This window comes from Hylobates moloch, unplaced genomic scaffold (genome assembly GCF_009828535.3).
Source record: "Hylobates moloch isolate HMO894 unplaced genomic scaffold, HMol_V3 SCAFFOLD_23, whole genome shotgun sequence".
Lineage (NCBI taxonomy): Eukaryota > Metazoa > Chordata > Mammalia > Primates > Hylobatidae > Hylobates > Hylobates moloch.
In genome coordinates, this window is record NW_026652298.1 from 942,509 (window position 1) to 967,741 (window position 25,233).

Sequence of the window (25,233 nt, forward strand, 5' to 3'; positions counted from 1 at the left end):
CTCAAAATTATATCATAACTAGAATCTAGCTTTTATTTTTAATGTTATTTGGAATGATTTTGGAAAGCAGTTAACAGAGATTTTGGCTGTTTGAAAGACCTTGCCTCATGCCTGTAATTCCAGCATTTTGGGAGGCCAAGGCAGGCGGATTACTTGAGGTCAGGAATTTGAGACCAGCCTGGCCAACAAGGTGAAACCCCGTCTCTACTTAAAATAGAAAAATTAGCCGGGCATGGTGGCGCAGGCCTGTAGTCCCAGCTACTCTGGAGGCTGAGGCAGGAGAATTGCTTGAACTCGGGAAACGAAGGTAGTAGTGAGCCGGGATCGTGCCACTGTACTCCAGCCTGGGCGTCGCCGCCAGATCCGTCTCAAAAAAAAAAAAAAAAAAAGCCCTTGCCCCTCCAAATCATGCCTTACTGCTGACTAGACAGGTACATTCTCTGATAAATGCAGTCGTGTACAGACACAGAGTGGAAGAATATAATAGGGCTCCCAATCCACACACTGGGGGCAGGGAAGGAGAAAGTGCATCTTCATCAGAGATTTAAATTTGGTAGAAATCAGGGTGGGGACAGGAAGATGGAGACTGAGCACAGAGGGAATGTTCCACAGAAAGAGAACAGCAACTTCAGGAGCCTGGAGGTAGAAGATAGCAGCGCAAGTGCCTTCTGGAAATTATAGTGTGGAGTGAGGGCAGGGATGTCCAAGAGCAGGGAGGCAAAAACGAGAGACCACAGGACTTCATACTTCTTTTATAGCTGGTTTCAGGATGGCTCAGTGCTGAGCACACAGTATGTTTACTCTCATTATTTATTCAGAAAATATTTATTGGTCACTCAGCAATATGCCAGGGACACAAAAATAAACAAGACTTCTGTCCTTGTAGAAATTACAACTTTAAAAGAAGACAGATATTAATTAATCAAATAATCACACAAAGAAACATGAAATTAAATGTGGTACTCTGTGTTGAAAAGGAAGACTTGACTATTCTGAGAACTCAGGAAAGCTTTCTTATAAAAGGATAAGTAAGAATGGACTCAACCATGAGGAAGAGAAGAGCATTCCAAATGGAGAAAACTATATGTGCATGGGTCCTGGGGTAAGCACACCAATTGATACAAATTGAAAAAGAGATCCGTTCAATGCAGGTGACTGAGTGGGATACGGGGCAGGGAAATACAGTGGAACCATGTTAAGAAATTGTCGGTATTCTAAAAGCAATAGACATTGAAGAGTTCTAAACTGAGTGGTGACATGACTAGATATGTGTTTTGTAAAAGTTACTCCAGCTACATTGTAGAAAATAAGTTTAAAGTCTGAAAGAATATACTTCATGATAACCCAGAATAGAAGTTTAGCCTCTTGGATTTGGGAGGTAGAGTTTATTATCAAGCAACTTGGAATATAGGGAGAAATATTTAGAAGATAAATAGCCACAGGAGCTAATGGATTAGACATGGGGGTCAGGGAAAAGAAGTAGTAAATGGTTTCTTTATCATTTGATTTCCATCTGGTTTCTTTATCATACGATTTTTAATGTCTCTTTTCTTACCTCTTGCTTCTCTGAAAAACATGTAAGTTCAAATGTTCATGCTTTCAATAGTTAGTATCAAGCTCTTGCTAGGTGCTCTGCACCATGCTAGTTAGTAAATAACATGTAAAGATGAATAAGTGAGTAAGACACTATTCTGCCACTTTAAGTGTAGGAGAGGTTCAGCCCAAGACCCCATTCTGATTGACAGCAAGCTTTGTTGCAAGGTGGTCATAAAGTCATATTTTGTAAAGTTGGCAGTTTGGAATTCATAGTGATAAAGTCATATTTCTCTAAATGTGGACACATATGAAGAAGTTTAGTCATTAAGCCATGTTTCTATAGATTGGGTAAATATATGCAAAATAACATTGAGTTATCTGCTTACTGAGAAAACCCACTAATTGTCTCTTTGAGTGGTCTGACTGCACCTTTCACACAAGGAGGTTTTGGCAATCATAATTCTTCAAACTCTGCCAATACCATAATCAAAGTGTTTACTCCATTTATATTTTAATCTGTTTATAATTGCCATTTTTGTATATTCACACTATTTCCTTTGTTTCTGTCTTTAGATAATATGTAGGTCATTCTTTCACTTTTGTACTCTAAGGATGCCAGATTGAGGCCACACATGGAGAGCGACTACCAGCTCCTCCTTTTCGCTTTCCTTTCTTAAGATGTTCAATTTGCCAGCTAATTAAGATTTTGCTTTCTAGACAACTCTCCATAAACAGTTGGTAGAAAACAGTGGATGCTGCTTTGTTCACACTCTGGAGAAATTCTTGTATATTCACAAGTGCTTATGGTAGAACTACAGAAGTTTCCCTTGCTTACATCAAGAGCTTTTAACAATTGTAGCATACTTTCTTTAGTTTGCCCACATGTGTGACATTTAGGAGGAAATCCAAACATGGTAGAACCTGTTAAAATAAACAAACACCGTATTAGAACAGAATTGGTAAAACATTGAGCGAATCCCCCAAAATAAAAGTCTCATGGATCAATTTTATTTTCATACGTAAATATTTAAAACTCCACAGAAAGAAAATATTCGTGTGTATCTTTTAGTAATGCTTGTTAGCTGTCCTTATTATTACCTGCTTCACAAGCCTTGAGGGCATCCCTTCTAAAATAGGAAAAGCATAATCTGTATGCGAGGAAAACTACAAAGAAGCAATAAATTATTGCTGTAATGACATGCTAATTAAAATTTTGCTTGTAACTCATGTAAGTGTTTGAAGCCCAGCAAATTTCTCTTTTCATTTGTGAAGTGTGAAGGTAAATTGCCCAGTGACAGTGGGACATCGCTAACAAGTACAAATTGAGTAACATGCTATCTTGCTCTATTAGCCCTGACTAGCATGTCTGAATTAGATATTCAACGCACTCCCCATTGTAGGCCTGATTGATAAATGCTAAGGAGAATTTGTCAAAACAACAGGGGCTACACCCAGTGGGACATCAATATGCTCCATTTAGTCACCCCCACAGCACTTCCTACATAGGATTGTCACATAAAATTAAGACTAGCCGCTAACCAGCCATCAAGCTTGTAGCAGACGTCAGGCAGCCTGTGTTCTGTATGCATATTAGTCACATGCTTAACAATTTGGGCTGTCAGGACAGAAGCATGCAGTGACCTCTGGAGCAGAGGTTGAATTTTGCAACTATACCAAAACATCATGCTCAGCTGTTCAAGATTTTAGACCATTTCCTGCCAGATCTGTGCACAGATGCAGTGCCCTAAGCTATAATCTGTAGCAGCGTCCAAATGACAAATGGCACCAGGAAGATTATTGCATTATATATTAAGTACCACAAGTCTGTAAATTATAAGTAAACTACTGTTCAGACTGTCTCCTCCAGCTTTCAGGATACTTTCCCTTTTCATTCTTTTTAAAATAAACCTAATAAATATTGGGTGAACTGGAGATCAAAGCCCAGAGTTTGAATTAGCCATCTCCATTGCTAATTAGCTGCTTGAATATCAAACAGTTTTGGACCAGCTGTAATTTAATAAGCCATGATTGAGGTTGGCCTGATTTTGTTTCCCATTGAAAATTCTTCTCAGGTACAAGTTTGGATGATTTTAGAATTCATGGTGATAAGTTGTTTTTGGTATTTCCCTTGTAAACATAATTAACCATAAATACAGAAAAACAATAATAAAAGTCACTGGGATCTAACAGAATCTTTATTTAGACCTGTTTTCTTATTTCTGTTGCATTATATTTAGGCTCCTTACAAATGAGATTATCTGCTAATCAAATAAAGAATTAACTAGAATATAATAAAGTCATATGTTTGAAATAAAAGGTATTCTCTGCAAAATATATTTTAATATTTTTAACTCAGTATATATTGTGTAAATGAAAAGCTTGTCATTCTCTAATTTGTCATTAAGCACTGGAGCTAGGCTATCTTTTGAAAATAAATTGCTTAAGCTTCCATTTATAAATAGCATAATAAACTATATTTTCTGATGTATTAAAAAGAATATATCAAATAGCTCTTATTTTACAGACTATACATCTGTTGGAACTCAAGACAATTTTTTCTAAGTTGAACTTTTAAACATCAAATACTGAACATTTTTCTCTATATATTCTGGGATCCTTGCTTTTATTCTGAGAACCAAAGCGAAATTATCCAAGTAGCATTAGAAGTATATTTCTTACGGCACTTCTATGGAATTTAGTTATAAGAAATATATGAAATATGATGAAAAAACTATTGTTAGACTTGTGTAGTATTTCTTCTTTCTGGGACATAAAGGCGAGACATTTAACCTGCTACTACTATTCTGTATTTTTCATTTCAGAGACAGCACATGAGTAAAATCTTGCCTTTTGACACCTTCTAGATTTTCTACATCCTAGAGTTCAAAAATTTTTGACTTTTTGATAGTTTCAGTTTTATTGCTATTATAACCATATGATAAATTGACTCATAGGATTCCTCCCAGAAAAATGCTAATTTGTCATGAAAATCAACGACATTAAATTCCTTAGCATATATAAATTTTAATTTTCAAAAAACTTATTTAACTTTAAAAAAATCATTCAATTAAAAAAATTGGTGAGCTGCAGTCTGCTTACAGATTTATGTTAAACTATATAGTAAGCCTAAGTGGGAGGGCTATATGGAGAACCTGAAACAAAGTTTGTTCAATGTCATTCAAGTGACAACCACAACGCTAATGATGGTTTACACAATGGCTACACGCCACCATATTGCTGGAGATTATTACAAGGCTTATTAAGAAAAGGAAGACATAGGTGAACACTTAGTAGTTAAGCTGAGCAGGTAGAAACCTTTTTTCTTTAAAGGTTTTCTTCTTTAAATTTTTTTAAGTTGAGAACTATCTCAGTGCTGTAGGATATCTCACATTTATTAAAGCTGGAGGGAACAACCAACTCCATTTCTAAGAAATGGCCTCTTTAAATTATTCAACAACAACTTTTAGCTCAAAAAATTTCAGTTATGATGAATTTTATACATTCCCCTTTCACTCCCCCACATCTCCCCAATCTTCTAGTTTGAACAAACAAAGGACAGCAGGGTCCCTTTTCCCTCAGGCAACAGTCTGTTGATGGATATTGTAGCAGCTGAATTGCTCCCCATTCACATTCTAAACCCTTTCTCCTAATTGTCGTCTGTATCATCAATGTCACTAACTGAGACCACTGCCACAATTCTACAGCCCTTTGGAGCAATATTGCCTTGGCTTTTTCTCCTGGGGCTTGCTCCTTGCTTGGTGCAATCTGTGGAGCCACTTAGCACAGGATCTTTGTTGACTTATAACAGGTACCAGATGATGCATCCAGACCTCTAGCCTAGTTTTATGCCCTCATGGCTTGTGTGCCCGCCAGTAGTGTGTGTGTGTGTGCACAGATGTCAGAGAATAGATGATGTTTCTGCTGCCATTTTCATGCAGGAGCTTCAGGTTGGTGGGAAGAAATTCAATAGTACATGAGAAAATCTGATGTCTAAGAGAAATCGCGTTCCTGTGTTTGATGGCTTTGTGCATTCTTCTTTAAACCCAGCCCAGAATTCTCATGAAGCATATTTATACAGCTATATCATCGTGATGCTATAGGAAATAAAATGTGATTGCCTCCCTCTTTCCACTGATTTCCTTGATCTTTAAATACTCTACCTTGTCCTCACAGTTCATAAAAATAAGTTTAAGGAAAAATTATTCACATGAATGAGTTATATATAAGGATTTGGAAAGAAACTACTCCCAAGTGGCTATTTTTTATAATACCAATTTTTACTAATAGCAATAGTGTTATCTTGGTGAGAAAATAAAATTTATTTTCCCATAAATTTATACAAAAGATTTCTTCTTAAAGGTCAAATTTGTATTAAACTAAAGTTCATCTACAAACAAACATACATAATGTAATTTGAGAAAAATTACATTAAATGTTTATACAATTGCTATATCTCCTAGTAAATAAAATTTATATATAAAATAAAATTAACTTATGCAATATACATGCAACTCAAAAAATACATCAGCAATTAAACCAACTGTATTTGTTTTAAAAATACAGGTAATGGTGTATACAGGTCATTATGCATCTGTGTTTTCTATAGCTGAACTTCCATTATTTCAGTTACAAATTTTGCTTTCTTTATTGAGATTATTTTAGTAATTACTGTCTTCCCCCATATGATTGTAAATTCTGTGAAAGTATCATATCTTCTTTTTACTCACCTTTTTTATCCACAGTGCCTTACAAAAAACGTCTAGTTCATTGTAAGTTTCACAAGTATTGGTAGACTTAATATACGAATGAATGAATGAATCAATGAATCAATGAATGAATTAGTGAATGAAGGAATATATAAAATAACTGGAATTCCTGGAAAATTTTTAGCACTTGAAATGGAAGCCTTTTACAGGAACCTCAACAAGAATGTAGATAATCCTAAATGTTGCTGTGGGCTCATAGTGCTGTCTCTGTTTGGAATATCATACAGCCTTCAATCTCCTTTAGAACTTTTAATGCAGTTCCAAGCTTTGAATCCCACCAACTTCAGAGGAAACTCTCACTTTAGGTGATCTCTTTGAACAACAAGGCAAAATAAGATAATTCCTAGGATAACTTTACTCTTCAGGAGGGATTCTGATATCTTACTCTCTTTCACTGTATCTACAGAATGCCACTTAGGTTGGAATATCTTTTAAGTATAGGCCTTTATAAAATATTTATCCTCTCAAAATATGCAAGAAAACATGGCATTTTTTAATAAGGTGAATATAGTGAAATACAGTTATACACTAGTTTCTGTATTTTCAAACAGAGTGTTCCTCATAATGGATTTGATTTTTTTCCCCACATCTTGATCCAAAATGGAGAATTTCATCATTTCTCTGTTTTCCCAGTTCTATGATGATTTTCTATACAGATTAGATTACAGTAATATCCTTTTGCCTAGGGTGTCCCCTGAGGGCCACCCAAGGGCTTTCCTTCCTACAAATGGTAACAGCCTATGGTTCTAGTGTGTTTTTGCCTAAAGCATATAATGCTTATGAAATACAAGGGATCTCTGTCCTGTAGTTCATATGGTTATGAAATTGTTTCGAAAGCTTTCTGAATACGGTCAGTATGATGCTTCTGACTTTTAATCAACAATGTTTGATGCCAATAAATCTATGTGTCTGTGTCTGTGTATGCCTGTGTGTGTTTGTGTGTTGAAGTATTCCACTCTAAAATATTTATTTATGCATCAGTGGCTTATCATGGTCATCTTCCTGTAAAAAGCAATACAACTGGTACATGCCAATTTGTCTTACTCTGCATGTGAGAAGGAACCTTTCCAGGGTTATGATTCTAAATTTGCTATTGTGATAATACATATTATCTACTAGTCTTTTCTCGTAAGTTTGAATTTAAAATGATTTTAGCTTTGAGCTAATAAATGTTCTGCAAAATTGAAAACAATGTGCTATATCATCAGAAGTGATGTTTTATGATATTTACTACATACTATGATTATTTTCAGTCATAATTATTAAAAATTAAAACATTTATGACTATTAAACTTTTACTTGGAATGCAAATACTTTTAAAATATTTAAATATTTTCAATACTTTTATTGAGAATAAAAGTAAGTTTTACTTTCTATACATACACACACACGTTGATTCTATATGGGAAAGAATGGTAGATTAATAACTGATAATCATAGTTTCTGCTATAGCAACAAATTAAATAATTCAATTCCAAAATTGTAATGAAAACTGGAATCCATATTAGATTTCCACATTGCTCAAAATTATGAAATAGTTATCACAGATTTGCCTTACTTTATGTGTTTTATCAGTATAACTATGATGAAAAATTACTCTTTCTCCAATACTACTCTTAAGCCATCATGTCTAAAATAAAGACTTAAAGGCTGTTGTTTCTTTTTTTAAAAAAATGTTCTCTTCTGACTTTCTTATTTTGCCCAATATTGTTGCTGTCAGAATTTCAATCATCCTAAGAGCCTAGAGTTAAGTTGGGGCCCTCCCTCCTTTCTAACTGCTGTAGGGCTTGGTAACGGTCCATTAGTTAGAAGCATGAAAGATAATTCCTCAGGCCTTTCCCTCCTCGGCAGTTCTCACTGTCACTACTCTATTCCAGGTCCTTATCATTTATCAATCTCATCTAGATTCCTCCTTCAGCAGCCTCCTAAAAATCCTTTTTGGTTCCTATCTCCCAAACGCAGATCTTCATGAACAAATACTAGATTAATTATACTCTCATCAGAAGTATCCGGAGCTGCCTATGGCTAATGGGGTAACTCTGAACTGGTTTGCTAGAATTTAGGGCTCTTGATATCTTGCTTCAAACTCTCTTTTCATCATTATTTCCCACTTGTCACTCGAGCCGTATTGCTCTACTTGTAATGGTCTGATTATTTCTACTTCATTATCTCTGCCTATACTATCATTACTTCTCACACTTAAAAAGACCTTCTCACTTTTCAACACCTTGGAACCCTGCCTCCAAAGTCAGCCGTTTTAATTTCCCTAGCACTCAATGTCTTTCTCACCCCTTCTATCTTTCTTTTTAGCGATCACTTAGCCCTTGTGCTATATTTCATTGTATTATTATTGTGTTACAGATGCTTTACCAGTTCGTCTTCATGCCTTTAGAAAGGGGGTCTTTATTTCCTCTTTCCCTGCATTGTTCATCATTGAGGTAGATTCCCCAAAACATTTACTGGTGGAATAAGTGAGAAATTCCACACAAAGTTTAAACTATTTTAAATGTAAAACAATTTACTTGATGAAACCAAACATTTTTTAGCCTGTTAGTAGGGTAAAATGATCATCTTAAACATATATCAAAATTTACTTATATTTTCTTTGATACTATAGATATGAAACTTTAGTAAAATTAGGACAACTGAAGTTGAACCCTAATCAAAATTGATCTTTTTTTTAAAAAAAATAAAAGCCCAAATTTATGTCTTTCATAAATAATGTTACTTAACAGCAGAGAGATAAAAAGTTATATTTGAATATATATGAAAATTGTTAAGAAATTAGACTAGGTGAATTTTATATATTTGATTCAGAGACTTGTGTAATGTCCTACTTATAAAATAGGTTCAAAATAATACATATCTGGAAACAAATAAAAATATAAATGACCAATATCTCACAAATTTACAGTCAGAAGCTTGTCAAAAGTTCAGGATGGATGGGTAATTCAACACTCCTCAATATAACAGTATTTTAAAAGCCATTACCGAGACGGGGTGGAGCCAAGATAGCCGAATAGGAACAGCTCTGGTCTACAGCTCCCAGCATGAGCAACACAGAAGACGGGTGATTTCTGCATTTTCATCTGAGGTACCAGGTTCATCTCACTAGGGAGTGCCAAACAGTGGGTGCAGGACAGTCGGTGCAGCACACCATGCGTGAGCTGAAGCAGGGTGAGGAATTGCCTCACTCCAGAATCGCAAGGGGTCAGGGAGTTCCCTTTCCTAGTCAAAGAAAAGGGTGACGGAAGGCACCTGGAAAATCTGGTCACTCCCACCCTAATACTGCGCTTTTTCCAACGGGCTTCGAAAACGGCACACCAGGAGATTGTATCCCGCACCTGGCTGGGAGGGTCCTATGCCCACGGAGTCTTGCTGATTGCTAGCACAGCAGTCTATGATCAAACTGCAAGGCGGCAGCAAGGCTGGGGGAGGGGCGCCTGCCATTGTCCAGGCTTGCTTAGGTAAACAAAGGAGCCAGGAAGCTCGAACTGGGTGGAGCCCACCACAGCTCAAGGAGGCCTGCCTGCCTCTGTAGACTCCACCTCTGGGGGCAGGGCACAGAAAACAAAAAGTCAGCAGTAACCTCTGCGGACTTAAATGTCCCTGTCTGACAGCTTTGAAGAGAGTAGTGGTTCTCCCAGCACGCAGCTAGAGATCTGAGAACAGGCAGACTACCTCCTAAAGTGGGACCCTGACCCCCAAGCAGCCTAACTGGGAGGCACCCCCCAGTAGGGACAGACTGACCTCACTTGGCTGGGTACTCCTCTGAGACAAAACTTCCAGAGGAACGATCAGACAGCTGAATTTGCAGTTCACGAAAATCCAATGTTTTGCAGCCACCACTGCTGACACCCAGCCAAACACGGTCTGGAGTGGACCTCTAGCAAACTCCAACAGGCCTGCAGCTGAGGGTCCTATCTGGTAGAAGGAAAACTAACAAACAGAAAGGACACCCACACCAAAAACCCATCTGTACATCACCATCATCAAAGACCAAAAGTAGAAAAAACTAAAAAGATGGGGAGAAAACAGAGCAGAAAAAATGGAAACTCTAAAAAGCAGAGCATCTCTCCTCCTCCAAAGGAATGCAGTTCCTCACCAGCAACGGAACAAAGCTGAATGGAGAATGACTTTGACGAGTTCAGAGAAGGAGGCTTCAGACGATCAAACTACTCCGAGCTACAGGAGGAAATTCAAACCAATGGCAAAGAAGTTAAAAATTGAAAAAAAATTAGATGAATGTTTAACTAAAATAACCAATGCAGAGAAGTTCTTAAAGGAGCTGATGGAGCTGAAAGCCAAGTTTCGAGAACTACGTGAAGACTGCAGAAGCCTCAGTAGCTGATGCGATCAACTGGAAGAAAGGGTAGCATTGATGGAAGATGAAATGAATTAAATGAAGTGAGAAGGGAAGTTTACAGAAAAAAGAATAAAAAGAAATGAACAAAGCCTCCAAGAAATATGGGACTATTTGAAAAAACCAAACCTACGTCTGATTGGTGTACCTGAAAGTGACGGGGAGAATGGAACCAAGTTGGAAAACACTCTGCAAGATATTATCCAGGAGAACTTCCCCAATCTAGCAAGGCAGGCCAACATTCAGATTCAGGAAATACAGAGAACGCCACAAAGATACTCCTTGAGAAGAGCAACTCCAAGACACATAATTGTCAGATTCACCAAAGTTGAAATGAAGGAAAAAATGTTAAGGGCAGCCAGAGAGAAAGGTCAGGTTACCCACAAAGGGAAGCCCATCAGACTAACAGCCGATCTCTCAGCAGAAACTCTACAAGCCAGAAGAGAGTGGGGGCCAATATTCAACATTCTTAAAGAAAAGAATTTTCAACCCAGAATTTCATATCCAGCCAAAATAAGCTTCATAAGTGAAGGGGAAATAAAACACTTTACAGGCAAGCAAATGCTGAGAGATTTTGTCACCACCAGGCCTGCCCTAAAAGAGCTCCTGAAGGAAGCACTAAACATGGAAAGGAACAACCGGTACCAGCCACTGCAAAATCATGCCAAATTGTAAAGACCATTGAGGCTAGGAAGAAACTGCATCAATTAATGAGAAAAATAACCAGCTAACATCATAATGATAGGATCAAATTCACACATAAGAATATTAACTATAATGTAAATGGGCTAGATGCTCCAATTAAAAGACACAGACTGGCAAATTGGATAAGGAGTCAAGACCCATCAGTGTGCTGTATTCAGGAAACCCATCTCACGTGCAGAGACACATATAGACTCAAAATAAAGGGATGGAGGAAGATCTACCAAGCAAATGGAAAACAAAAAAAGGCAGAGGTTGCAATCCTAGTCTCTGATAAAATAGACTTTAAACCAACAAAGATCAAAAGAGACAAAGAAGGCCATTACATAATGGTAAAGAGATCAATTCAACAAGAAGAGCTAACTATCCTAAATATATATGCACCCAACACAGGAGCACCCAGATTCATAAAGCAAGTCCTGAGTGACCTACGAAGAGACTTAGACTCCCACACAATAATAATGGGAGATTTTAACACCCCACTGTCAACATTAGACAGATCAACGAGACAGAAAATTAACAAGGATACCCAGGAATTGAACTCAGCTCTGCACCAAGCAGACCTAATAGACATCTACAGAACTGTCCACCCCAAATCAACAGAATATACATTTTTTTCATCACCACACCACACCTATTCCAAAATTGATGACACAGTTGCAAGTAAAGTTCTCCTCAGCAAATGTAAAAGAACAGAAATTATAACAAACTGTCTCTCAGACCACAGTGCAATCAAACTAGAACTCAGGATTAAGAAACTCACTGAAAACCACTCAACTACACGGAAACTGACCAACCTACTCTTGTATGACTACTGGGTACCTAACGAAATGAAGGCACAAATAAAGACGTTCTTTGAAACCAACGAGAACAAAGACACAACATACCAGAATCTCTGGGACACATTCAAAGGAGTGTATAGAGGGAAATTTATAGCACTAAATGCCCACAAGAGAAAGCAGGAAAGATCCAAAATTGACACCCTAATATGACAATTAAAAGAACTAGAAAAGCAAGAACAAACACATCCAAAGCTAGCAGAAGGCAAGAAATAAGTAATATCAGAGCCGAACTAAAGGAAATAGAGACACAAAAAACCCTTCAAAAAATCAATGAATCCAGGAGCTGGTTTTTTGAAAAGATCAACAAAATTGATAGACCGCTAGCAAAACTAATAAAGAAGAAAAGAGAGAAGAATAAAATAGACGCAATAAAAAATGATAAAGGGGATATCACCACCGATCCCACAGAAATACCATCTACCATCAGAGAATACTCCAAACACCTCTATGCAAATAAACTAGAAAATCTAGAAGAAATGGATAAATTCCTTGACAAATACACCCTCCCAACACTAAACCAGGAAGAAGTTGAATCTCTGAATAGACCAATAACAGGCTCTGAAATTCAGGCAATAATCAATAGCTTACCAACCAAAAAGAGTCCAGGTCCTGATGGATTCACAGCCGAATTCTACCAGAGGTACAAGGAGGAACTGGTACCATTCCTTCTGAAATTATTCCAATCGATAGAAAAAGAGGGAATCCTCCCTAACACATTTTATGAGGCCAGCATCATCCTGATACAAAGCCTGGCAGAGACACAACCAAAAAAGAGAATTTCATACCAATATCCTTGATGAACATTGATGCAAAAATCCTCCATAAAATACTGGCAAACCAAATCCAGCAGCACATCAAAAAGCTTATCCACCATGATCAAGTGGGCTTCATCCCTGGGATGCAAGGCTGGTTCAACATATGCAAATCAATAAACATAATCCAGCATATAAACAGAACCAAAGACAAAAACCACATGATTATCTCAATAGATGCAGAAAAGGCCTTTAACAAAATTCAACAACCCTTCATGCTAAAAACTCTCAATAAATCAGGTATTGATGGGACGTATCTCAAATTAATAAGAGCTATCTATGACAAACCCACAGCCAATATCATACTGAATGGGCAAAAACTGGAAGCATTCCCTCTGAAAACTGGCACAAGACAGGGATGCCCTCTCTCACCACTCCTATTCAACATAGTGCTGGAAGTTCTGGCCAGAGCAATCAGGCAGGAGAAGGAAATAAAGGATATTCAATTAGGAAAAGAGGAAGTCAAACTGTCCCTGTTTGCAGATGACATGATTGTATATCTAGAAAACCCCATTGTCTCAGCCCAAAATCTCCTCAAGCTGATAAGCAACTTCAGCAAAGTCACAGGATACAAAATCAATGTACAAAAATCACAAGCATTCTTGTACAACAATAACAGACAAACAGAGAGCCAAATCATGAGTGAATTCCCATTAACAATTGCTTCAGAGAATAAAATACCTAGGAATCCAACTTACAAGGGATGTGAAGGACCTCTTCAAGGAGAACTACAAACCACTGCTCAATGAAATAAAAGAGGATACAAACAAATGGAAGAACATTCCATGCTCATGGGTTGGAAGAATCAATATCGTGAAAATGGCCATACTGCCCAAGGTCATTTATAGATTCAATGCCATCCCCATCAAGCTACCAATGACTTTCTTCGCAGAATTGGAAAAAGCTACTTTAAAGTTCATATGGAACCAAAAAAGAGCCCGCATTGCCAAGTCAATCCTAAGCCAAAAGAACAAAGCTGGAGGCATCACGCTACCTGACTTCAAACTATACTGCAAGGCTACAGTAACCAAAACAACATGGTACTGGTACCAAAACAGAGACATAGATGAATGGAACAGAACAGAGCCCTCAGAAATAACGCCGCATGTCTACAACTATCTGATCTTTGACAAACCTGACAAAAACAAGATATGGGGAAAGGATTCCCTATTTAATAAATGGTGCTGGGAAAACTGGCTAGCCATATGTAGAAAGCTGAAACTAGATCCCTTCCTTACACCTTATACAAAAATTAATTCAAGATGGGTTAAAGACTTACGTGTTAGACCTAAAACCATAAAAACCCTAGAAGAAAACCTAGGCAATACCATTCAGGACATAAGCGTGGGCAAGGACTTCATGTCTAAGACACCAAAAGCAATGGCAACAAAAGCCAAAATTGACAAATGGGATCTAATTAAACTCAAGAGCTTCTGCACAGCAAAAGAAACTACCATCAGAGTGAATAGGCAACCTACAGAATGGGAGAAAATTTTCACAACCTACTCATCTGACATGGGGCTATTATCCAGAACCTACAATGAACTCAAACAAATTTACAAGAGAAAAACAAACAAACCCATCAAAGAGTGGGCAAAGGATATGAACAGACACTTCTCAAAAGAAGACATTTATGCAGGCAAAAAACACATGAAAAAATGCTCATTGTCACTGGCCATCAGTGAAATGCAAATCAAAACCACAATGAGATACCATCTCACACCAGTTAGAATGGCAACCATTAAAAAGTCAGGAAACAACAGGTGCTAGAGAGGATGTGGAGAAATAGGAACACTTTTACACTGTTGGTGGGACTGTAAACTAGTTCTACCATTGTGGAGGTCAGTGAGACAATTCCTCAGGGATCTAGAACTAGAAATACCATTTGACCCAGCCATCTTATTACTGGGCATATACCCAAAGGACTATAAATCATGCTGCTATAAAGACACATGCACATGTATGTTTATTGTGGCACTATTCACAATAGCAAAGACTTGGAACCAACGCAAATGTTCAACAATGATAGACTGGAATAAGAAAATGTGGCACATATACACCATGGAATACTATGCAGCCATTAAAAATGATGAGTTCATGTCCTTTGTAGGGACATGGATGAAACTGGAAACCATCACTCTCAGTAAACTATCGCAAGGACCAAAAACCAAACACCATATGTTCTCACTCATAGGTGGGAATTGAACAATGAGAACACGTGGACACAGGAAGGGGAACATCACGCTCGGGGGACTGTTGTGGGGTAGGGGGAAGGGGGAGGGACAGCATTAGGAGATATACCTAATGTAAATGACAAGTTAATGGGTGCAGCACACCAACATGGCACATGGATACATATGTAACAAACCAGCACATTGTGCACATGTACCCTAAAACTTAAAGTATAATAATAATAATTTTAGAAAAACTGTTATTATAACTATTTGAGAGATAAAAACACTAAAGCACACGGAAATTAGTAAATTTGCCCAAGGTCACATAGAGAGTAAGCAGTATGAAAAAACACATGTATAATTGCCTTGACTCTTAAATATTATAAATGTATTCTGTTAAAGGTTTCTGTTTAAAAAAAAATCCATGCCTTTATTAAAGGTAGCTTTTTTCTCAGAAAAAAAATAAAAAAAATAAAAGCCATTACAGCATAATAATTATAATAAATATAAACATTTAAATATTACACCTACTTTTGTGTGTAACACTCCACAAAAAACTTCATCTTCAAAAGTTCTTTCTACTGAAAACTCTGCAGCCATAGTAAGGTGTGTATATTTTTGGGTATTTGCCTCGACATTTTTAACAATTCTTAAAAGTCTAAAATATGTTTCTCATTTTGCAGCTTTATTCTTATATTTATATTTAAGTTTTATATATAAAACATATTTGCAGGAAAAGGAATACTCTAAGATAGTGCCTTCTCTTTCATTACTTTAGCAAATGCGTTTTATGGAGTTTAGTGTTTTGGTCATTGGGGAGTTGTGATACTATTGGGTAAATATTTTTAGTTACTCCTCAATTTCTAAAATCTCGTTGCAAATTCCATTAGACCAGTTAATTAATGTATGACCAAAATGAGAGACGCTCACCCCCAAATTCATCACAGAGACTTACTCCATTGCATAATCACAAATAAACTTGTCATCTCATTTAACTTGCAAATGTGTACTTCCAATTATAATGGGAGGGAAGATAGTTTTTAAGTGTATCCTGAGCACAAGAAAAGAAAAAGTAGATCAATTCGTTGATGATGAGGAGTGCTGGCACCATCTTTGATTGTAAGAACAAGTTTTTTTTTTAAAGTAAATTTGATAAATTTAGTAAAGAAATTACAAAATTATATTCTGATCTTTATCAGATATGCCTTAAATGAAAATACCTGATAGTTATTACATATAATACTACATATAACTATATATTATATGTTTTATGTATAATATAATGTAAAATATATAATCTATGTATATTTGTTTTTGTGTAAATTTATGTTATATAAATGTATATATGTGATGTATATGAATGTATATCTAGCTAATCTACCTAACTACCTGTTTATCTGATAATTCTCCATTATTTGGCTGAAAGTAAGAGTACATGTAATCCAAGTATGAGGACTTAGACCAATACATTTTTATTATCAGACTTAACTTTAACTTTCTGGCAAATGTACTATATAATTTTTTCATAAGTAAAATTTTAATATAAATAAATTTCTAGTTCTCAAGTTCCCCTTGTCAATTTTATACTATTCAGCATTGTCTAGTTAGTTCATGCACTTAGTCACTATATTTACTTCTGGGGGATATTTGACTGTTATTTACAAGAAAATTCATTCTTAACAATTAAGATTAACCATGGTGGTAAACAGTCAAGAGATAAATTATTTAACAACCAATAGCATCATTATTGGAATAAGTGTTTCTCCTCCAAGACTGTCACATGTCTATATGCATGTGTGTGTCTATGAACTCATAGCAGAAATCCAAAACTACTTTATTTTTTACAAGATTGATAATACTGCCTATATGCTATTATTTTGCATGTTTTTTTTTTGGTGGGGAAAAGTTCTAGTTTTATAGCATTATCTAGCAATTAGCTGTCATAAACAATACTGGATTTTGATATAAAGTAATGGTGGATTCCTCAAGCTACATGTAAAAATCTATTTATCTTATGCGGTTTTTTTTTTGAGACAGAGTTTCGCTCTTGTTGACCAGGCTGGAGTGCAATGGTGTGATCTTGGCTCACGGCAACCTCCGCCTCCCGGATTCAAGTGATTCTCGTGCCTCTGCCTCCTGAGTAGCTGGAATTACAGGCATGAGCCACCATGCCCGGCTAACTTTGTATTTTTAGTAGAGACAGGGTTTCTCCATGTTGGTCAGGCTAGTCTTGAACTCCCGACCTCAGGTGATCTGCCTGCCTTGGCCTCCGAAAGTGCTGGGATTACAGGTGTGAGCCATCACGCCCAGCTGATTTATTTTATACTCTATCCCTCATATGTTCATGAAAATCTAAGTGATGGGAAACGTGATCTAGACTGACTTCAACCTTGTATTAGCTATATCTCCTTGGGCAATTTTTGAGGTATTTCACTCATTTGGTAAATGGGTTACATCTACTTACATGATTTTTAAACTATAAAATAATTGCTATACTAGGGAATACTCTCGCGTGAAGGAAGAGAACTACAAGGAAATATATCATCCCAAAAGAGTGAGGTTTAAGAGCAAAACAAAAGATACATAAATAAATTTTCATTGATGGTGAGAATAAACTAAAATCCAAAAGTTCTTCCCATTTTTAGTATGCTATTCCTACTAGTTATTTAAGAAAATATTTCAAGGCATATTTTTGTCTTGACCATACTATTCACACAAATGTTAATACTGAAATATGTATTTTTATTTGTACAAAAGGAGATCTTTGGTGAATGGGAAAATTACTGAAAGTAATGTGGGGGTCACATCTTTAAAAACTATGAAAAATATGATTGAATCACACTGGTTGACTTTTTTTCTGCAAAAGGGTTAAAATTTACACCACTGTTGGAGATCTGTGTAAGAGCATGTGGGTTAAACACACTGAATCTCCATCCCAAACGCAGTAAGGCAGCTACAAGTCAAACATAATGACAGTGCTGATTAATTAGATACTCCTACCCCCAGCACTTCAGAGTGATTTATGGAGACACATCTCTAGTCTGATCCATTGTGCTGACTGGATTAATGGAGTGAGTTAGAAAAATTCACTGGCAACAGTATCTGGCAGCCCAGCAAAACATTAACCCTTGGAGTTTTCTTATCTAGCCTATTGACAGAATATTAATTATGACAAAACATACACATTTCACCTAATTATCTTTTGATAGCTTTGTTTATATTTGATATATAAATATAGCTGTATGTATTGTGTTGAATATTTAGATATATTGAAATTCCTTGCATTAGAAAGAAATCGCACATAAACATTTAAGAACAGAGCTAAACAGTGTATCCATTATGGAAAGGAAGCTTAGTGAGCATGTAGTTTTCCTCTTTACTATGTACGTAGAGACATGGATTTCTTACGGAATGAAGAGAAGATAAGAATTATTTTGCAAACAAAAACTGTTCCCATTGCATTAAGAAATTATTCATGTGTAGGCTGCCTAGTGGAAGTGAATTCTGAAATAAAGAGTGATTCTGCTTGGGGGAGAAACACCATTTGATATATAAGCAATTAAATTAGAAATATTTCGAAGTGTGCCTAATCAGAAGTGAGGATATTAGCACATAAATTGCTTCTGGTGTATATAAATGAAGTATCATATATTATCTGAATCTCAAAATTAAAAAGCTTCATAGAGCTATTTCAGTACAGTATTTAAAGCTATGTAAAATTAAAATTGAGCCTTTCCTAAAGTATCAAGAACAATTATAAGATATATCATATGACTTCAGCTTTAATTATTTTTGTGGTGTTTGATCCATCCCAGTCACATTTTCTAGATGTGTTATGTTAAATACATGGAACCACAGCTTGTACGTAGACATGGTTTAAAGGGCTCTGGGAAAAATGTGTTTTTCAATTAGGAGCAAAAGATAGAACCAAGTAATAAACTCTTTTTTATTCTTTTTCAACTTTTATTTTAGTTTCATTGGGTACACGTGCTAGAGTGTTACATGGGTAAATTGCGTGTCGCTGGGGTTGGGTGTACCAATGATTTTGCCACCCAGGTAGTGAGCATAGTACCAGATAAGTAGATTTTCGACCCTCATCCTCCAACTACCAGGTGGTAAATTCTTAATCAAGTAACTCTACCATACATTGAGACCAAATTTTAAAAAGATTGAAATATTTGTAAAAACTATTTTTAATAGCACAGTAAGTTTGAGTAGTATAAAAACTTACTATACAGTAACAGTGTAGAAAGGATAATTCCTTTCTATAAGGACAGTTGCAAACATTTGGATAATCTAAAGAAGACTCTTTACCTCTCTGATGACTCAACAAACATTGTTTGTTGTGGATTTTCTTCATTCTAATGATGGTAGAAAAGAAAGGAAATGTAAAACTAACCAAGTCTAAGTGCATAAATTTGTATTTCTCAATCCCACAGCAAATGGAAATTTGATATCAGGCTTTAATGTCCATAGATATACCATGCCTCATGAAACCAATATGTCAGATCAAAGCTGCTGTTTTACATTTGCCAGGTTGGAGCATCTGACGGTTCTGCAAGGGAAGCCCTATGTCAGTGGTTCTCAACTGGGATAATTTTTGTTTCACAAGGGCACATTTTTCGATGTTCATTGACACAGTTATTTGTCCAAAGGAGGAATGTACTACTGGTTGCTAGTGAGTAGAGCCCAGGGATGTTGATAAACATCCTACAATCTATAAGGCAGCCCTCTCACAACAGAATTAATTACGCAACCTAAAATGTCAATAATGCAGGTTGAGAAGCCCTGTCCTAGGTAGAATACACTTAAATCATTTTATCTAAATTTTTCAAACAAACTTATTAATGTTGAGAATCATCTCTAAAAATAAAAATTAAGACTTGCTGATGAGTTGTCACAAAAAGCAGTAGCGTCTACTTAGGAATTCAAGAGTACCCTGAAAACTAAAAAAGTGAGCACACATCATCACTAACACAGCCTCAAGATACTAAGAGACACTGAAAATGAATAGTGAATCATTGAATAAATTTATTAATTAATATTCTACATGCAGAACTTTTGAATTTGAGTATTTAGACTCCTAAGACCATGTATTAGTCCATTTTTATGCTGCTGATAAAGACATACCCAAGACTGGGAAGAAAAACATGTAATTGGACTTACAATTCCACATGGCTGAGGAGGCCTCAGAATCATGGCAGGAGGTGAAAGGCACTTCTTACATGGTGGCAACAAGAGAAAATGAGGAAGACGCAAAAGCGGAAACCCCTGATAAAACCATCAGATCTTGTGAGACTTATTCACGATCACAACAGTATGGGCGAAACCACCCCCATGATTCAAATTGTCTCCCACTGGGTCCCTCCCACAACACATGAGAATTATGAGAGTACAATTTAAGATGAGATTTTGGTGGGGATACAGAGACAAACCATATCAGATCATATATGTGTGTGTGTGTGTATATATATGTGTGTGTGTGTGTACGTGTGTGTGTGTTTAAATATATATATATATATATAGACCATATTAAGTACCAGAAATAATTTATGTCATTCAATAATGCTGAGACTATGAATGGTACTTGAAAAAAGAAATTCATAAGCCTTTTTATGCAAAGGATTATAAAAAATCACATGTTAAAGGGGGTAAATATCTTTATTGAATGCATGACTGAAGTCAAAATCTATGCATGAGGCAAAAAGTTTCCATTATATTCTCTAATTAGCTAACATACTTTCAAGCCCAATTTCTTATCTCTTATATAATTCATAGCCTCTATTTAGCAGAAAATAAACTCCAAAGAGAATGGCTTCTCCTTCTAATCATTACAGACAACCAATTTGAGAAGTTTATATGGCTTCTAACTTCAAGTCTTTCCATTTCAACATTTAAGTCTTATTATTGTAGCCTTTGTAAATGGCTCCTCAGTTGAGAAGACTGTTTCATGTTTCAAATCTTTCAAAATCTTTTTGAATTCAAATCTAGTCCCAATCTAGTCAAATCAAATTAAGTTAAATCTAGCCTTTCTCAGCAATTCCCGCTCACAAACATCTTTTCTACTCAGAACTCAGAGAATTTAAAATTTTCACTATTCATTCTGGCACTTAATAGTATACTGCCTCACTTTTTTTCTTGACTAATTCAAATTTATTTAATTTGTATCTTCCTAGTTAGATTACAAACCTCAGGAGGAAGAGACCATATCATAAATATCTGTTCTAAGGATAAACGTTTAGTAAATGTTGGAAGAATGAAGGAAAAAAGATAAGGATGAAAAAAGGGAGCAAGAGAGACAAGAAGAAAAAAAGGAAGAAAAGAGGTCGAGGAAGGGAAGGAGGGATGAAAGGAGGGAGACAGAGATGGAGAAAAAGCCCTTTATGTCTTCCTTCTCATGTTTTTCAGAAGTAAAATGTTTTCCTAATGATTATTTAAATGAAAAGTGTTTCAATTGGCTCTAATCCTTCTCAGAGATTCTGAAATTCACCAAACTTTGACCTTGATTCCCTATGTTTAGATATTATAACGTTTGGGGAGTCTTTGAGTTTTCACATTAAAGATCAATAATACTCAGCTCCAAATTAAGAGTGTAAACCCAACTTCTAGGGAAGAAGGTTGAAATGTGGGGGAGGTTAATTTGAAAAACATAAGAAATTGTTAACATCATTGCATATTTAGAAAAAAACTTTATAAAATAAAGAAAGTGAAGCACCCACAATTACAGTATGCTTCTTAAATCAGATGCGAGCAAATTACTTCACATGGTAAACCCTTAAATGTCTTCCTATTTCCTGGAAAATGAATTCCAATTCTTAAATTGCACAAGTGGTCCTTTCTTCCTCTTTTTAGTCCCTAATTTAAATGCTGGCTTGAACCAAGCCAAACTTGCTTCACTTTTCAAATGCTTCAAACTGTCTCTTCCTTGTTTTTGCACATGCCCTTTCATCTCAACCCAGTTCCTAAGCCTCTTGGCCTCCAACAAGCATATAAAGCACTCACACAAATACACATGCATTTGTTGTCTGTTTCCTACTTCACATTCAGACTCAGGTGTCACTTCCTGCTAGAACTTTTCCAAGGAGCATCCAGGCATCCAAGTGAGGGTCACCTCTCTGTTCCTCTCCAAACCTGCCCTTCTTCCCCTCTGCTGATAGCACACTGGAATGAGATTGCATGCATCCCTGGAACGGAAGCTCTGTTAAGATCTTTTTGCTCTCTGTTTTCCTCATATTCCTGTAGCTAGTACTGAGTCAGGCATACGATGTTTTCAATAAATATTTGTTCAACTGAATTAAAAAGAACTGAATTGAATCAGATTAAATAAACTTAAATACACCATTGGAGCTATGGAGATTTTTATTTTGATAAAAAGGAGAGTTGGAGTTTTTTCTGGTGAAGAGGGGGTGTGGTTTCTAAAGGTTGACAAATACCTGAGCTCAAATCTTTCTAACTTCTCAATACGTTTCCTCTGTAAAGGAATTCATTTTCTGTTTTGCTTTGATTTTTTTACTTATAAGAGTTACAGCCTATGGTCACTGAGGATTTTTACGTCTACTGTTTCATAACTGACCTTCTTTCAATCTTAAGGATATTTTCTGCTTTTAAATGACAATCTTTCTATAGAAAGATAATCTATAATTTTTTCCGTACTTAACATTACAGGACATTTTCCTATTCACAACATCCTTTTCTCAAAATGTTTCTCTTCATAAGGTTTTTCTTTTCCTTTCTAAACATTGAATTAATAAACACTAGTAGGAACTTCGAAAGATAAAGAAATGTAATTGAATAATGATTACACATAATTCCAATATCCAGAGATGACCACGGATAACATTTTGTTTCAATTTGCTTTCTATTTATTTTCTATGCATATATTTTTACACAGTTAAGGTCATACTGGGCAAATAAATTATATTCTGCATTTAAAAAATAATTTTCTGTCATAAGCATTGCCCCATGCCATTACGCCATTATCTTTGTACACATAATTTTAAATGACTACATAATGTTATTATGTGAGTATATCACAATTTACTTCCTAGTTTCCTTATTAGTGGCCATTTAGATTTCTCTGTGCTTTTACAGTTGCTTCTGCTTTCAGGAAACAGAGGCTGCAGAACCCCATATGCCATTGTGCTAGGATGGGTTTCTTTCTTCCTTCCTTGTTCATATGACTTGCCATACAGCAGTTGCTTCAATTCAATGACACTATTTAGGGAACCGTCCTAGAAGTGCATAAATAACATAATTGGGAATTTGGGGGAAGAACTATGTCTTCTTCTGCCTTATACATTGCTGATAAATACAGTTATGATTCAGGAAATGATACTGAGTCACTTAATTGTTTAAAGGGCTTCTCAGATTCAGTGAAATAGTAAGCCTAAAATTGCAGGCAGGCGAAGATGTTGTAGCTCATTATTTTTAAGGGAGTAGGAGGCTTTCTGCACTGCTTGCCTGAGAATCGATCATTCCAGAAACATAAAAGATGTAATGACTGCATAGCAGTAACTTGGTATGGCAGTAATACCAATAACGATGTTAAACTGAATAGGTCTCAGTATTCCAAAGGTGTGCAGACATTGAACCAGGTTTTCCCACAACCTGGTGAATTATAGGAAAATCCATTAAAGTGTCTATACAATGAACTTTTTTAAATGGACATATTCTTGGCAAAAAGGTCAGTAACATGTCTGTTAAGAAAAGTCATTTATGCCAACAATTTGCTTCCAGTATTGATGAGAAAGAAGAAGCCAAATAACTGGATTAAATGGCTTTTGCAGTTTGTCATTTCAGGATGGGGTGAAAAGAAACCCAAATGCCCAAAATGTTCAATTATAGTGTTTTGATGATGAAACACACTTCCTCAGTCCTGGGTACTATATTCCCATTAAAAGATGAGGTGCATAATTGCCATATGAAGGACACTTTAATCATGATTTTCTGTTTTTGAGATACTGCATTTTCTCATCTACCAAAAAAAAATTCACAAAAGGTTACAAAAAGCTCCAACTTCATTCATATAGTTAGGCTAGTGTTCAAGAACTCTCTTTATTAAAGGAATCAATGGAAGTAATAGGAAGAACCGTGGTCTTAGATTTGAGCCTGGGGATTTTACTCTCCTGTGGCATGGACGGAAGTTCTCTGAGTAGAGTTAGGATACAGTGGGGGAGGAGAAAAAAAATGACATCTAATTAGGCATGCAGGACAGAAGGAAGCAGCATCCAGGACGAGTCTGAACACCAGCTCTGGTCCAGATAATAGGTGCCCCAGAGAACACTGTGAGGTGCCAGAGCTCGGGATTGTTGCAGATCGAGTGTGTGTTGACTGCAGTTTCCGCAGCAGATGGCCAAACAGGCAGGTGGGTTTCTGAGAGGACGCTCCTGGGCCTTTACCCACATTCTCCATGTACCTGGAATCGCAGATGGCAGTACCAGCTGACAAATGAAAAGATGCAGTTTATGTGTTTCATTTACTCTCATAAATTATAGAGAGCAAAGTCCATCTCATACGTAAAACATTCATTCTCAACACGTGTATACTACTTACCTCTGATGTTTTACTTAACTATGGCAGAGATTATATTTTTGTTCAACATTTTTTTAGAAATTATAATTTTTCATTTTTTTAGATTATAGATGTTTTTTAATGACATAATATTTTAACTTGAGCATCTAAGAGAATTCAAACAAAGTTTCCAAGGAAAAAAGAAACAAAATCTCATTTAGTGCTTAAATTATCTATATTCACAAAAGAAACAGTTTGAACTGAAAATCTAAACATTTTTAGAAATTCAGAAAGGAATTATTTTCTAACTAATAATAATTCTCAAAGAAACAGGTTATTATTAAAGTATTATTGTATAGAATACCTTTCCACGTATTAAAAATAGTTTTAAAGATTTAATATTCTTTAACATTTTAGTTGTAGACAAGCAACATATACATACAAATAGGAATGCTATTATAAAATAGTTTAGTTTTGTTTTAACCAAATAATATTTATTGATATTTGCTGAAGCATGCTTTTAGAAAA